The sequence below is a fragment of the Pleurodeles waltl genome, chromosome 5 (assembly GCF_031143425.1).
Source record: "Pleurodeles waltl isolate 20211129_DDA chromosome 5, aPleWal1.hap1.20221129, whole genome shotgun sequence".
Lineage (NCBI taxonomy): Eukaryota > Metazoa > Chordata > Amphibia > Caudata > Salamandridae > Pleurodeles > Pleurodeles waltl.
The window spans coordinates 1,058,554,641-1,058,579,179 of record NC_090444.1 but is presented as its reverse complement, the minus strand read 5'-3'; positions in this window follow the sequence as shown (position 1 = coordinate 1,058,579,179).

Sequence of the window (24,539 nt, the reverse complement as noted above, 5' to 3'; positions counted from 1 at the left end):
CAAAACTCTGCTCAAAAACCCATGGCTGGTGCTATTAAATGTTGACATACCGAATCGCAAGGCTGCATGGTGTTGAATACACTTCCTGCCTCTTTAAATCACGACCCGACATGCTCTACCCATTTATCTCACTCGTACAGGTTACTACTTTCTCTCTCTTTGAATTGTTTTCTGTCTTTCTCTTCCTCATTCTTTCCTCTTTGTGTGCTTTCCCCTCTCTTCTTTTCAGTAAATGCTTGACGAGGAAAACTAAGTGCTGGTCCCCAAAAATGAGTGCACGTGGGCACCACAGACAACCATTGCCTCAAACTATGCGCTGAATCAGTATCTCTCATTCTACCAAAAAAACACAGAGCATCTGCAAAAGTTACCAAATGCAGTGTTCAATCTGAGAAAATTTGACCATGTATCATACCGCCTTAACCAACTCCACTGGCTTTCCATTGGAAAGCGAATGCAGTTCAAATCTGGATACATGACCCAAAAAATTATATGGAACCAAGCCTACATTTTTCTCAGAAGAAAAACAATAAATGCATTTCAACACAGAGACTAAGATCATCATCAAAAAATTTAAATAGCACTGAAACAGTCCAAACTAAAGTACTGGGAGTCGTGGCCTCTAAGGAGCATCCATATCTCTCACCATCAGGGTTGAATGTAACTTCAATAAATTTAGGAATCTCTTAAAACCTCTCTTCTCTCTGTAACTTCTCCCTTTTTCTTTTGATTATTGTCAGTGAGTCTACATCAAATTAATACTTCTATATCTCCTAGAGCCACTGTTAATAAGAACCTTTTAACTCTATAAATATCAGTTAATAAATAGACAATCTACAAATAAATAAAAAGGGGAAATATTAATTTCTTGCAATTTTATTTGTAATAAGAGTTTCCATTTTCATGGGCTTTTATTCCTGAAATTATTACAGTTCTTTGAGGAGGCAATTTTTTTTACTCTTTCTTTATTGTTCTATTAAAATGTTCTTCAAATGTTATTTGGCGATATACTAAAGAAGGTATAGTTACCTCATTTTTACAATGAACTCTCAGCATCATGTCTCCTTTTTTGTTAAAACAATCAATACACGTTTTAGATTAAAGCTGCAATGTTTAGAGCAAACGTAAAAAAAAACAAAGGGAAGTGGGGATTGTTAGAATGTAAAATGGGAACGAAATGTGTTTAATTTTTTTAATGTAAATACACTACAATACGTGCACTATAGTACAACAAAATACTGTGTAAGCAACACCGGCCTAAAGATGGCAGCCCAGTGCAGCAAACAGCAAGTAGGTCGTCAGATGCTTCGCGGCAGCGTGAATACCTAAAATCCGGACCTTTCAGCCAAACGCAAAACTTGTCGTTGTACCTATGGCCGCTGAGGCAGCCATATTTAATCAACATTAAAACCGCCTCCTCTACAGTGAAGCGTGCACCCTCTAGTAATATTTTATTCTGAGCCTTTCCCCAGACAGCATTATCGATTCCTGTCACTGTTCTCCCTGTGCCAGAGTGTGCTGGGTGCAATGTGACACCGACTGTATTTTTCTTTTTATGGACTTTGCTTAATGGAGAAGAAAGGTGACTGTTAGCAAGTTTAAGACAGCTCCTTGTTTCAAGTGCAAAGTTCTCAGAACGAGCTGTCCAAAAAGGGCGGCTTTCCTTTTATTGATACATTAGGCCAAACAAATGCAAACTTAGAAACGGTGCTCCATAATTAAAAAGAACGCCTTCTTAAATCACTAACGGCCCTAATCCACCACTGGCGTGCCTCACTTCTGTCCTCATTTCATTTTCAGTCAGTCTGCCGATCTTCATTAATATGCGGAAAATATGCATGTGAAATAACTAGGAGTGCTATATTCACATTACCATTTGTGATGCGTAGTTCAGTGTCGTTTTGTCTAAAATCAGGCTCACAAATCTTTGAGATTCCTGCTTGTAAACAGTTTCTGTAACTGGAATATGTTCAGTTCATTTGAGATGATGCATGGTTAGTGATTTATTACCTTCAGGCAGTAATGCTTGGCTTCTTAAAGCTACATGTTTATACCTTATTTGTAATGAAAGCTCAGATGTTGGGTCACGCATAATAACACTTGGCACTTTACAGTGACTGGTACAGCCATTAATCAGTGTGTTCTCCACCCCCATTGATTGGCACTGTCAGTTAAAGAAGGCGATGTCAGCCTGTTTTTGACTGAGGGACTGCAGACTAACCAGGGAAAAGTACACAGGAATACACTGAGGGCCTGATTTGCAAATGTAACGTACACATTTAAGTACGTTTACTACTTTTTGACTATTCACAAAATCTAAGTGGAGATTTACTCCAAAAGTGTAACTTACATGTCTCCACCAAATGGAAGGGCCTTGGGGCCATTCACAGAGGTATCTTTTAGTTTTGAGTAATCTGCATGGTCATTTACTCTTACACTTTTGAGTCACTTTACGACTTTTAGCTATTCACAAAAACCGAGTGTTTACTGACTCAAAAATAGAATAGTAAATTACATGTGCAAATTACTCAAACATGAAAGCTAGCTCTGTGAATTGGCCTTGCCCTGCAATGTGGTGGAGACATTTAGATTACAATTTTGATGTAAATTCACACACTGGTCCTGTGAATAAGCAAACAGTAGTAAACTTACTTAAAAAGGTTTTCACATCAGAATTCTCTCTTGAGTTATCATATCCAGCCAAATCATTAGATCCAATGAAGTTTATTGTAAAGTGCATAAGTGGAACTCACAACACCAGTATGACGTACATAGATGAAGCCGACACATGTTTCGCCCACTAGTGGTACGTAACCCTGGGGCTTTCTCAAGGCTATTCCAGTATTCTTAAGGTGAGTTGTTATGTGACTCCATTAGCATGTTGCAATAATTACTGCCATTTTTAGGAGAAGGGATTTATCCCGTGATTTTGCTGAATATGGTGCTGATCGAGTGATTTGTTCCCTAATTATTGCTACATCCTAATGGCTTCATCTATGTACGTCATACTGGTGTTGTGTGTTCCATTGATGCACTTTACAATATACTTCATTGGATCTACTGATTTGGCTGGATATGATAACTCAAGTGAGAATTATGATGTGAAGATATGGTTTAATTAGCTGATATATGGGTTTACCAATACTTTGTTGCTGATACATACCCATAGAGTTCAATATAAGGGGTTCACACCTTTTGGTAGCCCATACCACCTCCAAAAGCAACATATGGGCATTTAGAAAGAGTGTTGGACCCGTCTCAAAAGTGTTAGTTACCTTTGTGAGTCTGGCCCAAAGATTCTACAGATACTTTTTGCAGAACCAGAGTTATACTGTCAGTCAAGCCTTGTGAAAATCAGTGACAATTTGGGCAAAAAGGCAACGTGGCTGATCTAGCGATAATGAAACTAAAAGGAGACGAGTTTAGAAACTTTGTATTTAAACACAACTTTTCTTACTGAGATGTGAACACAATTGTTTCCCTGATGGTAATCTGGCCTGTACTTCCAACTGTAGACAGGGTCAGACTCGGACAAAAAACAAGCCTGAGCACCCAAGTAAAAGTGGCTCCCATTGGCGAAACATATATCTAAGAAAAAATGGCCCACACTTGCAAATAAAGTCAGTTTTGAACTTGTAAAGACATGCTGTGTGGGTAGATTGCAAGGTATGGATACTGCATGTGTTTGTGTTTGCTGCTAGCAATGTTTGTGATAATATCAGGGAGATCAACAGTAAAAACCAGCCCAACTGGGCATAAAACATGCCCACAAACTGCTAAAAAACGACCCACAACCTGATCTGTCAGTCCAGCCCATCGGGTACTGCCTAATTGCCGTATAAGCCATTCCGACCCTCCATGTAGACAATTCAGTTCTTTTTGCGCACCAATATCTCAATTGAGCACTATTGTGCTCAAAGCTTTATTTATTGATTTATTTCTTTATGCATTTTTATATGGCACGAACATCACTCAAAGGTGTTAGAGAGTTTACAATAAAACAGGTTTTTATACAAGAGATACAAAGTTACAAACAGTTGCTAGTTATGATTATTACAAGAGGCCCAAAGTAGAGGGATATTTGCTCATTTTGATCGTTAGAGAAGCATGGATTTACAGGTTATAAAAGAGGAGGTAGGTGGTGTTGGCAGTAGCAGCAAGGTTAGGTGAGATAGGAGTAGCGCAGTTAGTCTCAGTCTTGGGGTGGATAAACGATGATGGGTTGAAGTTGGCCAAGGGGTTAGCTGGTAAAAATGTCTTTGTAAGAGATGGGCTTTCAGTTATGTTTTGAAGCTTGGCATTGAAGTGGCGGTGTGTGGTTTCGGGGGTAAGGAGTTCCATTTTCTAGTTGCACTACCCAAGAAAGATTGTGCCATGAGTCATCCCTTTATAAAGGTCAGAGACTCTAACAATACAGCTTCAACATTTCGCGATGGGATCTGGAGCCTCCTGACAGCTTCTTCAGCGAGGAGTGGATCTATGCAAGGCCCTGTGGGTGATAGAGGCAGTCTTATAAATTTTCCTGGCTTCTATGGGGAGCCAGCAAAAAGTGACAAGCACTGGTGAGATATGGTTGTTTCTTTTCACGCCATAGCCAAAGAGTGCCTCTGAATGTAGAACTGATTTCAGAGGAGTGAGGTGGGTTTTACGGAGACCTGTCAAAAGAGATTTATAGTAGTTGATTCTGGAGAAAACCAGTGATTGAGCAAGATATTTCAGATCTTGCTTAGGACAGTAGCAGCAGACTCCCCAAAGAAGGCATAGTTGATATTGCACATTCCTCACCATGGTGCTGATTTGGCTTTAAAGGTAAAGACTTTTGTCCAGAGTGACTCCCTGAGATTTGGCACTGTCAACAATGATGGATGTTTAGCGAATACATCCAGGATTGTACAGGCTGTGGTGAATTTGAAAAAGAATTGAGCAGGAATTCGGTTTTGGAAGTGATCAGTTTTAGGTTGTGAAAAGTCATCCAATTGTGAATAGAGTCTAAAGTGTTGGCAAGATGAGAGATGTCATTTGTGGAGCTGGGTGCCATCTGCATACTGATGGTAGGTGATCACAGCCTTTCTTAATAGGCTCCCAGAGGTTTGATGTAGAGGTTGAACAGGGTAGGAGCAAGAATGGAATCCTGTGATACTCTTTGATCGATGGCCTTCTGTAAAGAGAAATAGTCATCAACTTTGATCTTCTGTGGCCTACCCAAGAGGAAGGATCCAAAACTTTTCAGCACTATCCCATCAATGTCCATCCATCTTGTAGTGTGTCTACAAGCCTACAGTGATTTACTGTATCAAAAGTTGGAGACCAGTCAAGAAGAAGAATGATAATATATACTATTTACATCCTTTGTGTCACTGTGCCCAAAAGATCCATCTTCATCTTCAAGGAGCTTACATCCCCTATCCACACAGGTTCCTAGCGAGGCTTCTGAATTGTGTTTCAGTGATGCCATGACATCTTGCCGAAGTAGAAAAGAATGGGCAGGCTTTGGGCAATAGTTGACCCAACCCCGTCAGAAAGTGAAGAGCAGGAAGAGACTTCTTGTGTGGCCGTATGTGTAGAAGAAATGGAACGTGTGTGGTGCCAACTGACAATCATTGTCTCCTGTTGCTGTCTGACTCTCCTCATCCATCAACATGAGCTGGTAGAGAGACTCCATGGGTATACTCCCTGTTCCACTTCTGGAAATAGGACTGTAACCATGATTCATGACTGATGGGCTGTCACTCTGTATCCCCAACCAGCCTTGGGTAGTGTCAACATCAGGACAGTGCGCGCTCTACGGGCAACAAAAATGCAAAAACCCAGCCTTTATGCAAGAGCATAATTCATGCATTGTGTTTATATGCAGTATGTTAACCTTTTGCATTGCAGAGTTTAACCTTGAAAAACACTATTAATGATGTTTGCAATAACTGTTCATTTGTAAGGTATTGCTGCAGGCTTACTGAATGTGTTAGGGTGTGGTCCCTTTCTGGGACCTTCTAGAAGCTTTCCTTGCAGCATGACTGGGTGTGGTTTGTGGGCTGGGCCAGACTCTATATATGGGAGCTAGCCCAGCTCCACGTGCTCACTATTCAGAGGTCACAGGGCAGAGCATCAGCAACTTCCTGAGCTCCTGTTCAGGAGGCCTACCTTGTTGTTGCAGGCCTGCCCCGCATTATATTGGTGATCCTTGAACAGGGCGGTAAGGCGGAGGTCGGGCTGGGACCCCGACCCCGTTCTCAAAGACTCTTGAGTTTTGGGCCTACTTGTGAAACTTTCAGAGTGCGCAATTCATTGCTCTCATGTAAACCATGGCATTCAGATCGGCAGTGTGCGAGATTCATTTCCAGCATGTTAAACTTGATGTTCAGATCGGAAACAGCTTGCGTGATCATTTCATGGCATTTGCATATTCTTGTTCGAATCGGCAGTGTGCCTGATTCATTTCCAGCATGTAAAACTTGATGTTCAGATCGGCAACAGCTTGCGTGATCATTTCATGGCATTTGCATATTCTTGTTCGAATCGGAAGTGTGCGCGATTCATTTCCAGCATGTAAAACTTGATGTTCAGATCGGCAAGAGCGTGCGCGATCATTTCATGGCATTTGCATATTCTTGTTCGAATCAGCAGTGTGCGCCATTCATTTCCAGCATGTAAAACTTGATGTTCAGATCGGCAACAGTGTGCGCGATCATTTTATGGCATTTGCATATTCTTGTTCGAATCGACAGTGTGCGCGATTCATTTCCAGCATGTAAAACTTGATGTTCAGATCGGCAACAGTGTGCGCGATCATTTCATGGCATTTGCATATTCTTGTTTGCATCGGCAGTGTGTGCCATTCATTTCCAGCATGTAAAACTTGATGTTCAGATCGGCAACAGTGTGCGCGATCATTTCATGGCATTGGCATATTCTTGTTCGAATCGGCAGTGTGCGCGATTCATTTTCAGCATGTAAAACTTGACATTCAGATCGGCAGCAGTGTGCGCGATCATTTCATGGCAATTAAAACTTTGGTGTGTAGTGTTTGTTGAAGTGCACACATTTATCCCGAGCTTTTGGATTTTCTGTGAAGATGCTAAATTCAAAATGTGACATTCTTTGTGCATATTAAGTCCCTAGTACAATTCGTATTGTTTTCCAGGGAATGTTTCAGATAGCCTTTTGTCCTCAGGTAAAAATGCAATGTTTGTTCTGAAACATTATTCTAGAAGGTTCTTGTATTTCTAGACAGTATGTGATATTTCATGAAAAGCTCATATGAAACATTGTATTAACCCATTCTTGATTCTTTCCAGGTACCCAGATTTCTTGAGGTCTAGTTATAGTCACTTCTTAGGTTATCCATGGTTACAGTATGAGGACTCTTAGAACCATAGTCTATTGAAAGTCAATGTGATTATATCTTGATATTGTGTTGTTTAACCTTTTGCTTCCTACAGGTCTCCTTCCCAGCTGTTCCCTACCTAATCCCCTTTTCCCCCACTTGGACTCTCTCAGGCTCTGTGATATTTCTATAGGAGCTTTGGAGCTGTCTAGTGGTGGACATGTTGGGAACGTGCGCAGGCCCCGAGTATCTGGTCTCCCTGACAGGTAGCCTTGTGGCCTAGGCACACACACAACTAAGTCAGACACTTGGAAGCAAAGAAATGCTGAAATGGCACTCAATATGCTCTCACAACCAAACCTATGCTGCGCATGCCCATGATTGATCCTGTCCTAGCTGAACAAGATGGCCAGGCTAACCTACCAGGCACTAGCTACAGAAACCAATGCTAAGAGTAGCAATGGACTACAGCTGATGATGTATGTCATGGGACATGAAGTCACTCTGGGACAGTGTTACATGAGTTTTTGATAACAAGGGCATGAAGCCACTCATATGGAATTCACATCTAGGCCTGATAGGCCAGGATAGGCAGCCAGGGACATTCCATGATTGTCTTCATGATTGTGCCTCTACCCCTGGGGCAGTCTGCAAAGTTGCCCCATCAAACAGCGGCAAACGTAGCATTGTGCAAGAGACTGAGGGCCTCATTCTGAGGCCGGCGGGCGGCGGTTGCCGCCCGCCTGGCGGGAACCGCCATATGGCCGCTCCGCGGTCGAGAGACCGCGGAGGCCATTCTGGCTTTCCCGCTGGGCTGGCGGGCGACCGCCAGAAGGCCGCCCGCCAGCCCAGCGGGAAACCCCTTCCCACGAGGAAGCCGGCTCCGAATGGAGCCGGCGGAGTTGGAAGGGTGCGACGGGTGCAGTAGCACCCGTCGCGAATTTCAGTGTCTGCTAAGCAGACACTGAAATTCAAAGTGGGGCCCTCTTACGGGGGCCCCTGCAGTGCCCATGCCATTGGCATGGGCACTGCAGGGGCCCCCAGGGGCCCCACGACACCCCTCACCACCATCCTGTACCTGGCGGTCGGAACCGCCAGGAACAGGATGGCGGTGAGGGGTTCGGAATCCGCCATGGCGGCGCAGCAAGCTGCGCCGCCATGGGGGATTCCTCAGGGCAGCGGAAAACCGGCGGGACACCGCCGGTTTTCCTGTTCTGACCACGGCCATACCGCCGAGGTCAGAATGCCCTGCGGAGCACCGCCAGCCTGTTGCCGGTGCTCCCGCCGACCCCGGCACCGCCGGGGTCGGAATGACCCCCTGAATGCTTGCTTTTATTACAGAGCACCCAAGAGACCAAATCACCCGGCTCTTGCCATAGGAGTGCCTTTTAACTGGAAAATAGCAACCATTACTGTACGTTAAGAGACACTATTATCTATTTGTACATATGCTTCATTGTGCCACATTTATTTACACTACCATGGCATGCAGCCCAAACTGCATGTCTGGTTGTTTGTGTTATTTCACAGATGGGACATGTGTTAGCTGCTTGAGCAGCATGGTTGTTTCTTTTGGGACTTGGCCAATTCTGATTAACGTATAATTGGTTCAATTCTGTGATTGCATAGCCTAGGTTGAAATAATAGAAAATAATTCCCCATAGAATTAACTAGTCCTTCAGGGTGAGCTAAGTATTTCCATCTAATGGTGATAAGGAGTTCCTAACAACTTGAGCAGTGATGTGGCTTGAGCCATTCTCTTCTGAATCCAGCATTGCCACAACACTTGCCATTTGTTAGTGGGTTAGAGTGCATGGTGTGCTGCTTCTGAGGACTGGGATGGCAGGATAATCATTGAGGCAACATCACTAATTGTTGTCATTACACTACCAATCAGATAGTATACTGCAGTGGTCTACTGACTACAGGGAAGCAGCCAGTAATCACAGCTGTTGAGAAGCCAGATGGGCAGCATCATGGCAGGTATTCGGTGCTGCATCTGGACTTATGTGGAAAAGGATAGATTACTGTTTTGTATATGCTAAATTCAGTGTAGATATTAGATGAGCAGGCCTCCAGTACATAGAGATAGAAATAGGAAATCTAGCTTGGGCTAATGCTGTTGCTTGGTGTTTGCTAGGTTGTTCAGCCATAAGGACACATGCAAATAGTGTTATGAGTTATATGACGAAAATGATAATGAGAAAACCATGACTACGAAGTGCCAAATGAAGCTCAATTTCAGTTGTTGGTATCACTCTTACTGCATGATCAACTGCGTAAAGATATACTAAATGGCAATCACTGCTCAATAATTGACCACCAGCAGCACACATAGGTATTTTGAAAAACACAGGACATTGTCAGGATGACTCTGGGATTGGAGAGATGTCCCTACACATATGCTTGAGGCTGTAGAGTAGGTTTAATCTACACCAGAGGTTGTTGCTGAATGCTGGGTAGACTGAATGTTGAATGTTTTTATTCCACTAAAAATGAAAAAAGACTGCAGATGTTTTTCTCTCACTGCCTATTAGGCCCCCTCACCATTTTACAACTTTTTTGCTGACTAGCAAATGGTAATTCTAAGAGTTTTCTTGTGTCATGTAGAAAATGTGATATGGTTGGAGGGTTCTTGGCAAAGCTATGAAAAAAACCTCAAATATTAATATGTGCTATTAAACAAGTAGCATATTTGAGGTACATAGACTCCTCACTTGGTAGTTTTCTGGTTGTTTAAGTGAGTCAACTAATCTTTACAACATTCTTCATGTGGTATGAATTAGTAGAGGGTCATTGTTTAAAAAAATAATAATATGGCATTAATAATTTATTGTTTTGTGACCTGAAATGCAAATGTCTTCATGAGGTGACTAGATGATTAGGAAATTGATATAAAAAAAATGTAGATCTGGCGATGAAAGTTTGGGAACCTGCTAGCTGCAATTTTTCTCTGTAGTATGTTACCCTATTTTATAAATGCTGCATTGTAAAGGGTTGGCTAGACACTCATATCTCATCTGAAAAATATATATTAGTCTTGTCTATTTATCAGTGTGTATCATATGAATAATTGTAAATTGTAACTTGGTTAGACAAAATGCTTCTGAAAAAGCAAGGTGCAGACATACATAAAAGAAAAAAACAGATGAAAGAATAGACTCTAGCTATTTATTGCAAGCCATATAGGAAGAAAAAAAAAAAATTAACTTAAGTGCTAAGTTCTAAGATTGGCCAATATGAGATAAAAGTAGATTTGTTAGAAGGTAGTGTAAAAAAGATTGAAGCATTGTTAAAGTCATGAATTTTGTTAAGTAAGTTTGGGGATTATTTGAGACATTGTATCTTTATTCCAAAGGATCTCACCAAATGTAAAATGAAATGCATTAGAAATCAACAGCAATTTTGCAGGTTTAGTATGAGGATGATGGTCATACCAGGATATAAGAGGGTGATCTGTAATAATGCTCCCAAATATGTTGTGGGATTTACTTAGATATATATTTATTGGAAGATGGTCAGCATTCCCCTTAGAGTAGCACTGACTCCAATAAAATGCAACTCTAAAGTATCACATTTCGTACAATGATTGCTTCAGTTTATAGACTTTGAAGAAACACATCTTAAACATAGCTTAAAATGGTCACACATTTAATTTGAGTAGTCTAATTTTAAAATATTTGCAGCTTCTACCAGAGAAGTACAAAGGGGGTCATTCCGACCCTGGCGGTTGACTACCCCCAGGGCCGGGGACCGCGGATGCACCGCCAACAGGCTGGCGGTGCATCCATGGGCATTCTGACCGCGGCGGTACAGCCGCGGTCAGAAACAGGAAACCGGCGGTGTCCCGCCGGTTTCCCGCTGCCCTGGGGAATCCTCCATGGCGGCGCTGCCTGCAGCGCCGCCATGGGGATTCCGACCCCCTTACCGCCAGCCTGGTTATGGCGGTTTTGACCGCCAGAACCTGTCTGGCGGTAACAGGTGTCGTGGGGCCCCTGGGGGCTCCTGCAGTGCCCATGCCAATGGCATGGGCACTGCAGGGGCCCCCTAACAGGGCCCCACCAAGATTTTCAGTGTCTGCCAAGCAGACATTGAAAATCGCGACGGGTGCAACTGCACCCGTCGCACCCCTTCCACTCCGCCGGCTCCATTCGGAGCCGGCATCCTCATGGAAGGGGGTTTCCCGCTGGGCTGGCGGGCGGCCTTCTGGCGGTCGCCCGCTAGCCCAGCGGGAAACTCAGAATTACCGTGGCGGTCTTTTGACCGCGCAGCGGTATTCTGACGGCGGGACTTTCAGAATGACCGCCAAAGTGTCTTAGATTTTGGCAATCAAATAATATTTAGTGGTAAATGTACAGTACAATGGTTTATTACCACGTAATCTCAATATTATCAATAATTGTAAATTCTCAAACCTTTTTAAATAGTCATTTGCAATGTTATTTTTTTAGAATTAAATATTTTAATATGTTTTCCCTACACTTTACCAAAAAGGATCTCCTCCTCAGTAGAAGAGATTTCCATCTACGTATGAAAAGGTACCAGTACGAACTTTACACTTGCAAATCCTATTCTAGCAGAACCCAATACCGGTTTTAAGGGGGTGGAGAGATGTAAGTCTGCACCTAGTGGTAAATTTACACTCAGAAATAGTGATTAGCAAAAAGTGTAGTTATTACAAAGTACAGTAGTATGTTTACACATGAGTAAATCTAGTTGTCTAAACTTACCTTTGTGAATAAGCCCCAAAATTCTTTTGTCAGTTGTAACATAATGTTTAATACAATGCAGGATAATTTTAGCTGCAATCAAACCCCAATCAAAATGGAAGATGCATGCAGACTTTTTCTTTGGAATTTCACCATTTACTACATATACAGAGGCAAATGTATGCCAATTTCTTTCGGTTCAGGTTTCTCTTTTGTGAAGTAAATTGTTTCAAAATTAATAATTATTCACACAAAAGCACATGGGAAAGCTTTAAACTGCACCTGTGTGAAGCCCACTAAGATTTTGATAAAACTTCACAAAGGTAACTGCATACTTTTTGACAGCATCTCAGCAGATTGGATTTGACATCTGTAGCATGTTTGTTTCAATATAAGATAGTATTATGTCATTGATGGAAATGATCATTTAAAGCGAAGAAGCAGTATTCATTGCCTCCTTTCTGTAATCAGGACGTTGATATTAAGAATAAATTATGAAATTAAAAATAATAGGTTTGGTTTTTGTACATGAGCTACCACAATAGGTGAAGTAAAGTTGCTGGATAATTAAGTGATTGAGAACAAGCTAAAAGATGTAAAAGCACTTGAATGTGAGTATCAAACTTTAAAGTGAAGCTAATTTGGTTGTAAATATGATTACAGTAAAAAGTGATCAAATACATGATTCAGCACTGAAAAATGCAAGTATAATACTCATACCAGCAAACATCAGAATCAAATCCTAAGATGATTCAGTTCAGTAATAGTTTATTAGCAATTGGAATGAGATCTATAAATGGCAGCCAACTGAGATGCAACACCTCAATCTTCAGTCATCTATTGCATTATTGTCTTTTTTTAGATACCTTCACTGGTGCTCAGCTTTTCTCTGGGGCCTCTATCACCTCAAAGCTCTGCCAATTACTAATTTTTTCAGCTGAAAGGAAGAAATAAAATTTGCAAAGGTAATTTCGATAAGTAAGGACAAAAAAATTCAGTGTTGACAATTTGTTTTAAAAAAGGAACATTTTTCTTTTTTTTCTTTTAGCTTTGAAAAAGTGTTCAAATTGGTCATTTAGGGGTATTATTCCTCCAAAATAAGTAGACTTGAAGAACATGGGGGCTGAAATAGCTAAAAGTAAAAAGTAGTCTCAGAGTTTCTGTGGCACTGGAAAACCATCCCCACTTAGCACTCGTGGCTTCATTTACAAGAAGCTTGCGCTGCATAATTTTTTTGATTCAGTGGCTGTGCATTCTTAGCTCCATATGTACAAAGTGACGCTAGAGGCCTCTAGCATAATTTTTCCCTCCAATGCGTCAGTTTTTCCTAGCACCAGATCCGGCTGTGTGAGGTAATGACAATAGTATGCAAGGAAGGTGTTCCCTCTTACAAAAAAATGCAGAACTGACGCAGCCTTATTTACAAGGAAATAAAAAAATTATGATTCTTTGGGAGAAGACGCACAAAGTCTCAAATGCATCAAAAAATTAACTCATCGTAAGACCAGGTGTATAAATGATGCATTGGCACTGGTACATAAGGAGAACACATTCAAATCATTCTGGCAAGCTCTAGAACACCATGGACCTAATCCTATTGCACCTTGGAACCCCAAGATGACCACCACCACCATCATCACCACCACCTCCACCATTACCACCACTATCACCACCACCTGCACCACAGAGGCAGTGCAGGAGAAAGGAACGCATATCAACAGCGTACATCACTAATTGGACTCTGCGAGGAAGAGGTAATTACTCGTTACCGTCTGAAGAGGGAGTCCATAGTACAGCTGCTACACCTGATTGCATCAAGACTCCAGGCAACAGTGGACAGGGTCACCAACATCCTTCCACATACAAAGCTCCTGGCTGTACTTCACATGCTGCCTTTGCAGTCCTTCCAGCTAAAACTGTAAACTTCATACTTGTATAGCGCACTATTCACCCGTTAGGGTCTCAAGGCGCTGTACGCATACCGCTGTGGAACCCCTCCTGGCTTTTCCCTGTGAGGTGCCCACTCCTGGGCAACCTCCAAGGTGAAGCCAGGCATCCCAGCGCTGTTGGGGCCGTTGTGGAGATTAAGCAAGCTATTGCCCAGAGTGGGACCCATGAATTAGATTAGGCACCGATGCGAGAATTATCAGGTCTGAGGAAATTGAGCCGAAGACCTGCCGAGGTGGGAATTGAACCCTGGTCCTGGGCCTGATTTCTGCATCAGGGTCTGCCGCTCTAACCATTGAGCCACACTTCTCCACTAACTGCAACCCAAGTGGCCAGAATCTCACAGCCACCATTCTTCTCATTCCTACCCTCTGTCCTGGATGCCATCATCTATCTGACACCCCACCACATCCTCTTACCGATCACCCTTGGACTGCACGCATGTGCAATTGATTCCTCCTGCTGCAACTGCCCATCTCTACCACATCAGGAAACACACCCACTCGATCAATGTAGAGGCCATTGTCGACCATTGTGTGTTATTTATAAGTGTGCTGGCAAAATACCCTGGCAGTGTGCATAATGCATACATATTCCAGCACTCAACCATAATTGACCAATTCCAGGATGGACAATATGGAAATGGCCTACTTGTAGATAAGCAAAGCTCAAGTACCTAAGGGACCCACTAACAATTAGAAATGGGTGACACAATGCACATCTCAGTGTCTGCCAACACAGATAGGGACTTCAGTAGGAGGACTGTTCCACATACATGCACCATGCATCATGTTACATATGCAATGCAAATCCCCCAGCCACACATGTGAATACATCTAAAGCCAGTTTTGTAGATGTTGCATGGTGGAAAGGCATGGAGCAATGCATGGTAGGCAGGAATTATGGCTAACATCACTTTGTGCAAGGGAGGTGTTCCATGTCCATTGTGGGGCTGTCCCCATGCAGCTCTCACAGTCCAACAGGCACAAGAGGCCCAGCTCCAACTACACAAAGTAATCTGCCCTGGTGTAAAACTGCCACCGGCCACATCACTTATTTTGCGACTGGCCCTTTCCTACTGGAGACTAATGATAAGATATACTGCTCCTGTTCTGATGTATGCCCCAAAATCCTGCTTCTTGGTGTTCCTACTACCTCAAGTACCCTGACTGCATGACGGTTGAGCGCCTGGGAACAGAATGGGGAACTGATGATTGGCTCACTGTTCCATGATGGAGCATTTTTGTCCCACACCGATTTGATTCCCCCATGGCCTTCTTGAGACCTTGTTTCTTACTCATGCTTGTTTACTTCGTTATGTCCATCAACACTGGTCCCCTGATGGGACTGAGCCATCCACACATGAATTATTATAGGCATTACACACCATGGGACATGGTAGACACCTTGTACATTGGCTTTATTGCAGACCCAGGGCACATGTTAGGGTCTCCCTTGCCCCCCTCAAACTTAAATGTGAAACAGACTTGATCTGTGAATTCTCAGACAAGGACTGGGCCCACATACTAGAATAACCCATAAAAGTCTCTCGTAACACAAGGTTTAAGCTCATACAATTCACAGATTTACATAGGGCATATGTAACACCCCACAGGCTTAGTGTCACTTTATCCACGTCCTCCTCAATATGTCCTAGATGTAAGGTCTTAGTCACTTTATCCACGTCCTCCTCAATATGTCCTAGATGTAAGGTCTTAGATGTTTTAGATCTCCTACATATGCTTTGTTCCTGCCCTGCAATACATTCACACAGGACAGTCATAACCACAATTATGACAACCAATTGTGACCTTTACCAGTGGAATACGCCTGCACAATGTCTGATAGGGCTGCATCCTAGACCCAGGTGGTCCCCCACCAGAGTAAGATTTGCTGATCTAGCTGTATTGTTTGCGAAACGAGCCATGACACAATACTGGAAGTCCCCTAGGGCCCCCAAGGCCCACTATTAGTGAGTGGAAGTAGAATGCTGGGGACAAGGCAAAAACAAGGCTATCTGTAGAGAGGAACACAGAGGATTACGCAAACATTCCATCTCGCTCGAATGGGATGCCATACTGGAAAGATTTAAGGCACTAGGAACTGCCTCTGATGAAGGAGATTAAGCGCACACCCTGAGTACTTGATAATACTAGAGATCCCTCTGAAGGCCCACACCTCCCAATACACACGCCACACTGAACAAACACACACTACACCCGCTCCCACTAACATTAACACTATCTACCGTTCACTAGTTGACTACTGTTGTTCAATGGAGGAAGGTTGGAAAGCATTGGGGATCACACAATATTTAGATGATGCTTTGATTTGCTACCTTTTGTTGTGCTTAACATAGCTCATTTTACTGTGATAATATGCTTATATAGCATGCTGCGGGAGGTACAATGCATCAATACTGGATTGCAAAGTTATACTTTACTGAAAATGCAATAAAGTTTGTGTTTAAAAAAAAAATATTGAGTGGACTAGAGTGAAAGCAAATACTTCTGATGCATTAATAGGAAAGTCAGGATGTGGAATTGTATGATGTATCTGCCCATGCAATGCATTTTTTGTCACATAGATTGATAGAAGTGTCCCCTGTAAATGTCAGTACACCGATATGAGTGACACATCATGTGATCACATCTTGGAGAAGTGCATGACAATAGCACTACACATAACACATGTGAGCAGGAATGTACCCAATGTAGTTATCCTAAACAGTTACACTGCCTCCTTTTTTAAAAGTTCAGCTGATCAAAGATATGGGATACAGCAGTGGGTAATGACCCCGTATGCAAACCCCCAGACAGACCCAGCGAAGGCATACAACCAGGCATACATCAGGACATGTAATGTGGTTGAGTGGACATTTGGGGCAGGTTCCGCTGCTTGGATGTATCTGGGGGTAGATTGCTCTATTCCCCCCTGGTCTGCAAAAATATATTAGCGTGTGCCATTTTGCACAACATATGTGTGCGCATGACTGTCCCCTGGGATGGAGATCAACTACAGGAAGACCCGATGGAGGAGGAGGCGGCAGCTGAGCATGGAGACATCCAACACACAGCTGTAGGCTCTCATAGGCGCACACGTATTGTACAAAATTTCTTCACATTAATCAAATGTCTGTGAACGTATCACCAAACCATGTGTGACAGTGCTATCCCATTATAATAAGTAATCAAAACCATCATTTGTCTCTGTGTTTATGTCAGAGGTCCAGAAAACAACTACTTATCCACAGCTTGGAAACTATAAGTAGGTCACAACAGTTGTCAATCAGGTTTGAAAGCTTTCATCATCCTCAAAGTGGCAGACACAGTGCACTAATCTTTGTAAAGTGTTGTGTGTAATGTGTGCATTGCCCGTTGAACAATCATGTTGTACTCAAAACACACGTATCAGCTAAATAGGTGTCCGAACATACTAAAATCAAACAACTTGAAATGTCAACATAATGCTTTAGACCCAAATGTGATGCTTTTGTCTTAAAATAGTAGTCATAAGATGAGACAAGAAATCAGTATGAGAAATTTGACTCCTCAATTGCAAACTGACTCTACTTACTGGTAACAGATCACGACATTCATGGCATTCACTCTCACATGTATGGCAAATAGTACGTGTATCACAAAGAACAGTACAACTGTATGTGCAGTACAGTGCCAGTCAAATCTGAAATCAACTTGCGTGTATGCCAAACAATGTCATAGCATGTCTTATACTGTTGGCAAAGTGTATGAGTCAAACAGGACACCTAACTGATAGTATGTGAATGTGGGGCCATCATCTGTCATGACTATTTACTAATTTCACCCCTCCTTTCTGTGCAGCTGACAAAAGCTATTGTCTTCAGCTGTAGGTGATGAATCTTCACAAACACCCCTGTACGGAAGCGCAGTGGACCTTTCATCATGCCTTAAGCAAGACACAGTCCATTGAACAGAGGACTTTCAGAGTCCTCAGGTACTGCTTCAGGAGCAAGGATATGTCTGGAGGCCAATTACGCGACTTGCCATTAATGCTTGAAAAATGATACTACTGCATATTGCTTAACATTTGAAAATGGATAACTGTCCCATGGCCCGATGACTATGAGGCACAGGAAGTTCTAGATGAGGAGGGTGGGTAAGATGAGGAGGAAGCTCAATGTCCCGTCAGTAGCAGCAACACAGCAGAGGAACCATATACTCTAAATCTTTTACACTAATGTGTGAATTACTTTTACGTCACACAATTATGACTAAATGAATTGATGTGCCTATGTGAAAATAAACATATTAACACAGTGTGTAAGTAGGTTAACTTCATAGTCACAGTAAAGATCTGAACACCCACACCACATCTGCTAGTAATTGCCACACAGAAAATGTAGAAGCTATGTGTGAGAAACAGCGGTATACATCTGGTGCATCTAAAATAGTATGCATGGTAACAACCTATACCAAATAGTCCTACATCGCCAACCACAATGAACATGGTATACTAATGTAATATGTGCAATTACTGGGTGTGTCTCTTGTAAAGCTAGCCATTTGCACAGCTTCATACTTGCGGAGGATAGTAGAGTTCACTCATAGTATAATGACTGTGAAGTGATCCACATTGTATGTGCATGGAAACACAGTCCAACCGCTCCAGTCTACCTATGCAACTAAGAAATCTGCCACCGCAAATCATATCCATTAGGAGATCTCATATCACACATACAAATGCTAAATGCAAAACTTTGCCAGTGCAAGAGTGTCTACCTAGTAACAACATGCCCACATTTACAACTCTAGGTCATGATGCCAAATTAAACAGGAGTGATATAGGCTACCATGCTAATGTGTTACACTCAAAAACAAACAATGGCTTCAGTTCCATGAGTACAGTCTTAGTGCAAATGTGACAACACAACATCAAGATTCTGATTATGAAACAATTGTCCATTACAAATCACAAAAAGCAAGGTTCATCCACCCAAGGTGCCAGGCACAGATGCATCCCAAGATATGTTGTTTTGATGTGGCTGTAAATTTGCAGGTGGACATCATGTCTCAATGCATTCCCATCACCCAATTTCAAGTAGCCACACATCATAGATACATATTGTGATGGATGTCAGTGGTAAACATATATATGATTGGACTACACATGACTAGTTGTGGCTAGGCAATTTGACTTTGTGATCTACACATTTTAGAGTAAGCCTTTGGGTAAAGAGAAGGAGCTTTTGCAATGTGAGTGTGCAACACATGCTCAAAAACACAAGACCTTGTAGCCTATGTGTAGCCGGTCTTCACTCAGCACGGCTCCAGCTTCCTCCGACTGGCGCTGTTCGCGCGCGTCGGAGGTATGCGTCTACCGTCGCCATAGCAACCAGGAGGTGGATCCCGACGCCAGGAACCCGGATTTCCGGGTTCCAGAGAGAGAGAAAAGCGAGAAGACGGACTCCGAGGGGACGCGCAGCAGGAAGAGGAGACGAAGGACGTGACTCGGACAGCCAAAGCGGAGGAGAACGCCGGTGTGCAGGACGGAGAAGACACGGCTGGGAACTCCGATGTTCCCAGCCCGGAGACGGACCCAACGGAGGAAATCGCCCAGGAGGAGACGCGCATTCACCGCCACGTCCCAGGAGGGACGTGGCTAAACAAAGTACTGTCCTTGTTCATAGGGCAGAACAGGAAGACTGTAAAAAGGGGCGGAGGGGAGGAGAGCGAGGATGGAGGAGGAGGGCTTGAGAGGGGAACAGCTGAGAGGGGAGCCAGAATAACAGAGAAGGACAGAGGTGCATGCTCTAACTAAAGTACAGCATTGAGAAGTGTGAATAGATAAGAACCTACCTGGGAGCACAGAGGGTGTCCAAGTGAAGTGCACCTGTTTTCATTCCCTATCACACACACGACCGGATCTCTCTCTCTCTCTCTCTCTCTCTCTCTCTCTCTCTCTCTCTCTCTCTCTCTCTCTCTCTCTCTCTATCTCTCTCTCTCTCTATCTCTCTCTCTCTCTCTCTCTCTCTCTCTCTCTCTCTCTGCTCGTTTCTCTTCCAGTCTCAGTCATAGGATAAAAGGTTCCCCTATACCCCGACTTACCTTCCCTTTCGTTCCTTTCTTTCCGGTACACTTGGGAGTCCACCGGGATTCGGTGCCAGTCAAGAAGGGGACCTGGGAGGAACAACCAGAGAAACATTGAAGAAAGAGAAACACACCGAGAAACCAATTTGATTTTTGCACGAATACGTAAATAAATTCTCACTTACCCCTACTTAAGTCTCCGGGTCCTTCATATCACCTAACCCACCCCGTAACAGTGGAGTCAGAAGTGGGATCTGGATAGGTGATACGAAGGAGACATCGAACATGGGGGAAAAGCCAACACTGGAGGACATGATTCAACAACTAGCGGAAGGTCAAAGGCACCTTCAGCTAGTGTGGGAGGCTCATCAGAGAGAGGCAAAGGAAGATCGGGAAGCCTTACAAACCGCCCTAAAAAGCCAAGCCACCATCATGGCTAATAATCAATTGGTGCATGAAACGGCATTACAGAAACTAACAGATACCATCGCAGCAAGTAAGGTACATCCTAACCTCCCAAGCTCTGTCCTTCAGAAATTCCAAGACGGTGAAGATCCCGACGCGTTCTTCACGAACTTTGAACGCGTGGCCTCCTCTGCCCAATGGCCAGAAGAGCGGTGGGGACAATACATTGCACCACTCTTAACAGGTATTTTGCAAACAGCGTACCAAGCCGCCAATCCAGGAGGTACTACACCCTAGAAGGACATCAAGAGCAGTATATTAGAAAGGGTAGGCCATGACTCCGAGTACTATAGAATGAGGTTTCGGAAGATCAGGTGGGGACAGAGTGAGGATCCCAGAACCTTCTACTTCAAAGTTAAAGATCTCGGATTGAAATGGTTAGGTCCCTTGGGCACCGTAAGGGAAGACGTAATCAAGGCGGTAATATTAGAACAATATCTAGACTCTCTTCCCGCCCCTACTAGGAGTTGGATAAGGCAACATCCAAAAGTGGATACAGAAATGGCGGTAGATCTGGCCTGCGCCTATCATAGATCGGCTGAGTTTAAGAATCCCGGACCCAAGGTACTAACTAAACCACCTGTGGTACCCTTCAAATACCTGCCCCGACGATTACCGGAAGAACCAGGACCTAGTCGTGGTGGAGAGGTGTCCCCCATGCAACAACCACAATGCTACAGCTGTGGGGAGTGGGCCCACATAGCCAGAATGTGCCCGAGAAAAGGAGACAGAACAGAGCCCATGGAAATCGGAGTCACTAGGGGTAGGGTTCTGTGTACCGGTAAGGGGAACCTTAGATTTAAACAAACCGTCAAAATAAATGGGAAACCCATCCAAGCTCTCATAGACTCGGGGTGCAGCCAATCGGTAATACGAGCTGACATATTGAGCGTTACAGAACGAACCTCTAACCAATGGGTGTCGATATGCTGCATCCACGGGGACCAAACCAACTACCCTTTGGCCCTGGTGCAATTAGAGTGGGAAGAGCATCAGGACTTTCTACCTGTAGGGGTCATGGATCGGCTAGTGGAAGACTGTGTTATAGGTACGGACTATATAAGATTCTCCGAACTTCTAGACACGGTGAAGTCCCCCTCATGTTCCACAGGCTGGTGGACTGAAGCTCCCTTTCACGGCAGCCATATTGAGAAACCACCCGAGCGTGTAAAACTGACAAAACGGGAAAAAAGGCAAGCAAGACAAACCTATCACACCTTGAGACTCAGGCAGGTCCCCGAAAAATTGGTGGCCAGCGCAACAACTCCTTCTCTCTCTTTCCGGCTAGCCAGCGAGAAGATCCCACGTTATGTCACACGTGGAGAGCCGCAAAATCGGGATCCACAAATGAGGTGGGTCCCTATTTTTTAGTCCAAAAAAACCTTCTCTATAGGGTCATCAAATCCAGCCACGGGGAAAAGAAACAGCTCGTAGTACCCGAATCCTATCGTAACCAAGTCCTATTCCTGGCACACAATCAACCGGGGGGAGGGCACTACGGCAGGGAGAAGACAGAGGAATACCTACTAAGACGATTTTACTGGCCCGGGGTTTATGCCCAACTCAGAAAGTATTGTGCCCAGTGTCCTCAGTGTCAGATGATAGACCCTGGACCCCTGAGGAAAGCACCCCTACAGCCACTCCCATTTATCGATATTCCCTTCTCCCGAATAGGTATGGATCTGGTAGGACCCTTATTACCCTCCACAAAGGGATACACATATATATTAGTTTTAGTGGATTACGCTACGAGATACGCCGAAGCAATTCCTCTCTCTAGTATGACCACAAAGGCAGTAGCCCAAGCCTTGATCACCTTCTTTTCTAGAGTGGGTTTCCCACAGGAAATCTTGACGGACCAGGGAACCCCTTTTATGTCCGCACTCATGAAACAGGTCTGTAAAACTTTAGGGATCAAGCAGTTAAGAACCTCGGTCTATCATCCCCAAACCGACGGCTTAGTGGAACGGTACAATCGTACCATTAAAACTCTGCTTCGGAAAACAGTCTCAGAGTCAGGGAGGGACTGGGACCAGAAACTGCCCCTTGTCCTCTATGCTATATGGACCCATGAGCAGGCCTCTACCGGGCATAGCCCCTTTGAGCTAGTGTTCGGAAGACAGCCACAAAACTTACTGGACATGACAGCAGAGTTATGGGAAGAGGAAGGAGAGGAAGAAAAACCCCTGTTAGAATCTGTGAACAGGTTAAAAAACCAACTACAATTCGCGTGGGACGACGTTCGAAAACATTTAGAGAAGGCTCAGCTAAATCAGAAAACTTATTATGATAGAGGAACCAGAGTTTGTTCCTTCCAACCAAACGACCGCGTCTTGATATTAAGACCCTCCTCCGAAAACAAACTCCTAGCCAAATGGCAAGGACCATATAAAGTCTTAAAATCCATTTCCCCAGTCACATATCTGATCGAGTTATCCCCACAACCCAAAAGAACACAAATATATCATATCAACTTGTTAAAAAAATGGGAAGAACCAGAAGAGACTACAACCAATACCGCTACAGGGTTTTTAGTAACCCCGGCAACAGATCTGGGTTTGGACCTCTTCCCTACAAATCGGGAAGAGACAGAGGAGGTCCCAAATATCAACAGTAATCTTACCGAGAAGGAAAGATCCCAACTTACAGAGTTATTAAACACCCATTCACGATTTTTTTCAGGGACACCGGGGAGAACCAACCTAATTCAACACCACATTAGAACCCCGGAGGGTAAAACAATCCGATTACGACCTTATCGTATTGCGGAAGCCAGAAGGCACCTCATAGAAGAGGAAGTACAGAAGATGTTACACCTCAATGTTATTGAACCCTCCACTAGCCCATGGTGCTCTCCTATAGTCATTGTACCAAAACCGGACGGTTCCATACGGTTTTGCATTGACTTCCGCAAACTTAACGAACTATCCCTCTTCGACACCTATCCCGTTCCCCGGGTTGACGATTTACTCAAGAAATTGGGGAAAGCCCAGTATATGTCAACCCTAGACCTGACAAACGGATACTGGCAGATTCCATTCGCCCCTGCAGACAAAGAAAAAACAGCATTTTCCACACAGTCAGGACTTTATCACTTCACAGTTCTTCCTTTTGGTCTACATGGGGCTCCGGCCACGTTCCAACGCTTAATGGACCACCTATTAAAACCATTCCAATCGTTTGCAACGGCCTATTTAGACAATATTGTAATATTCAGTAATACATGGGAAGAACACCTACATCATCTCCACAATATTTTCCACACTTTGTACAAAGCAGACCTCACGGCCAACCCAAAGAAATGCAACCTAGGAAACAATCACATCGCGTATCTTGGATACTTCATAGGAAAAGGTGTACTGCAACCCCAAAAAAATAAAGTAGAGGCCATCTTACAGGTATCAGTACCCATTAACAAAAGGGAGCTCCGCTCCTTTTTGGGTCTGGTGGGATACTACCGCCGATTCATTCCCCAGTACTCAACGTTAGCAGCTCTCCTCACTGATCTCCTTAAGAAACGTCACCCGTCCAAGTTGCCCCCTCTTTCGGAGTCACAATTATCTAGTTTTCACTGCTTGAAACAGTCCCTCACCGCGGAACCAGTACTCAAGTGTCCCGATTTCTCCAGGACATTCCATCTGTATACAGATGCTTCCAATGTGGGACTTGGGGCTGTCCTTACTCAACCGGACAGTGAGGGCCAGGACCATCCTATTGTGTATATCAGTAGGAAATTACTTCCCCGGGAATGCAACTATCCCATTATCGAAAGGGAGTGCTTGGCTATCAAGTGGGCCATCGAAAATCTGAAGTATTACCTTTTGGGCCGCCCTTTTGTCCTCTTCACCGACCATGCTCCATTAACCTGGTTGGCTTCAAATAAGGATTCCAACTCTCGGGTGCTGCGTTGGTTTATGGTACTCCAACCGTTTTCCTTTCAGATCTGGCATATTCCTGGTGCTCAACAAGGTCGAGCCGACTTCCTCTCCCGTTTTCCCGATCCTACGGTACTCTATCAGTCCCGATCAT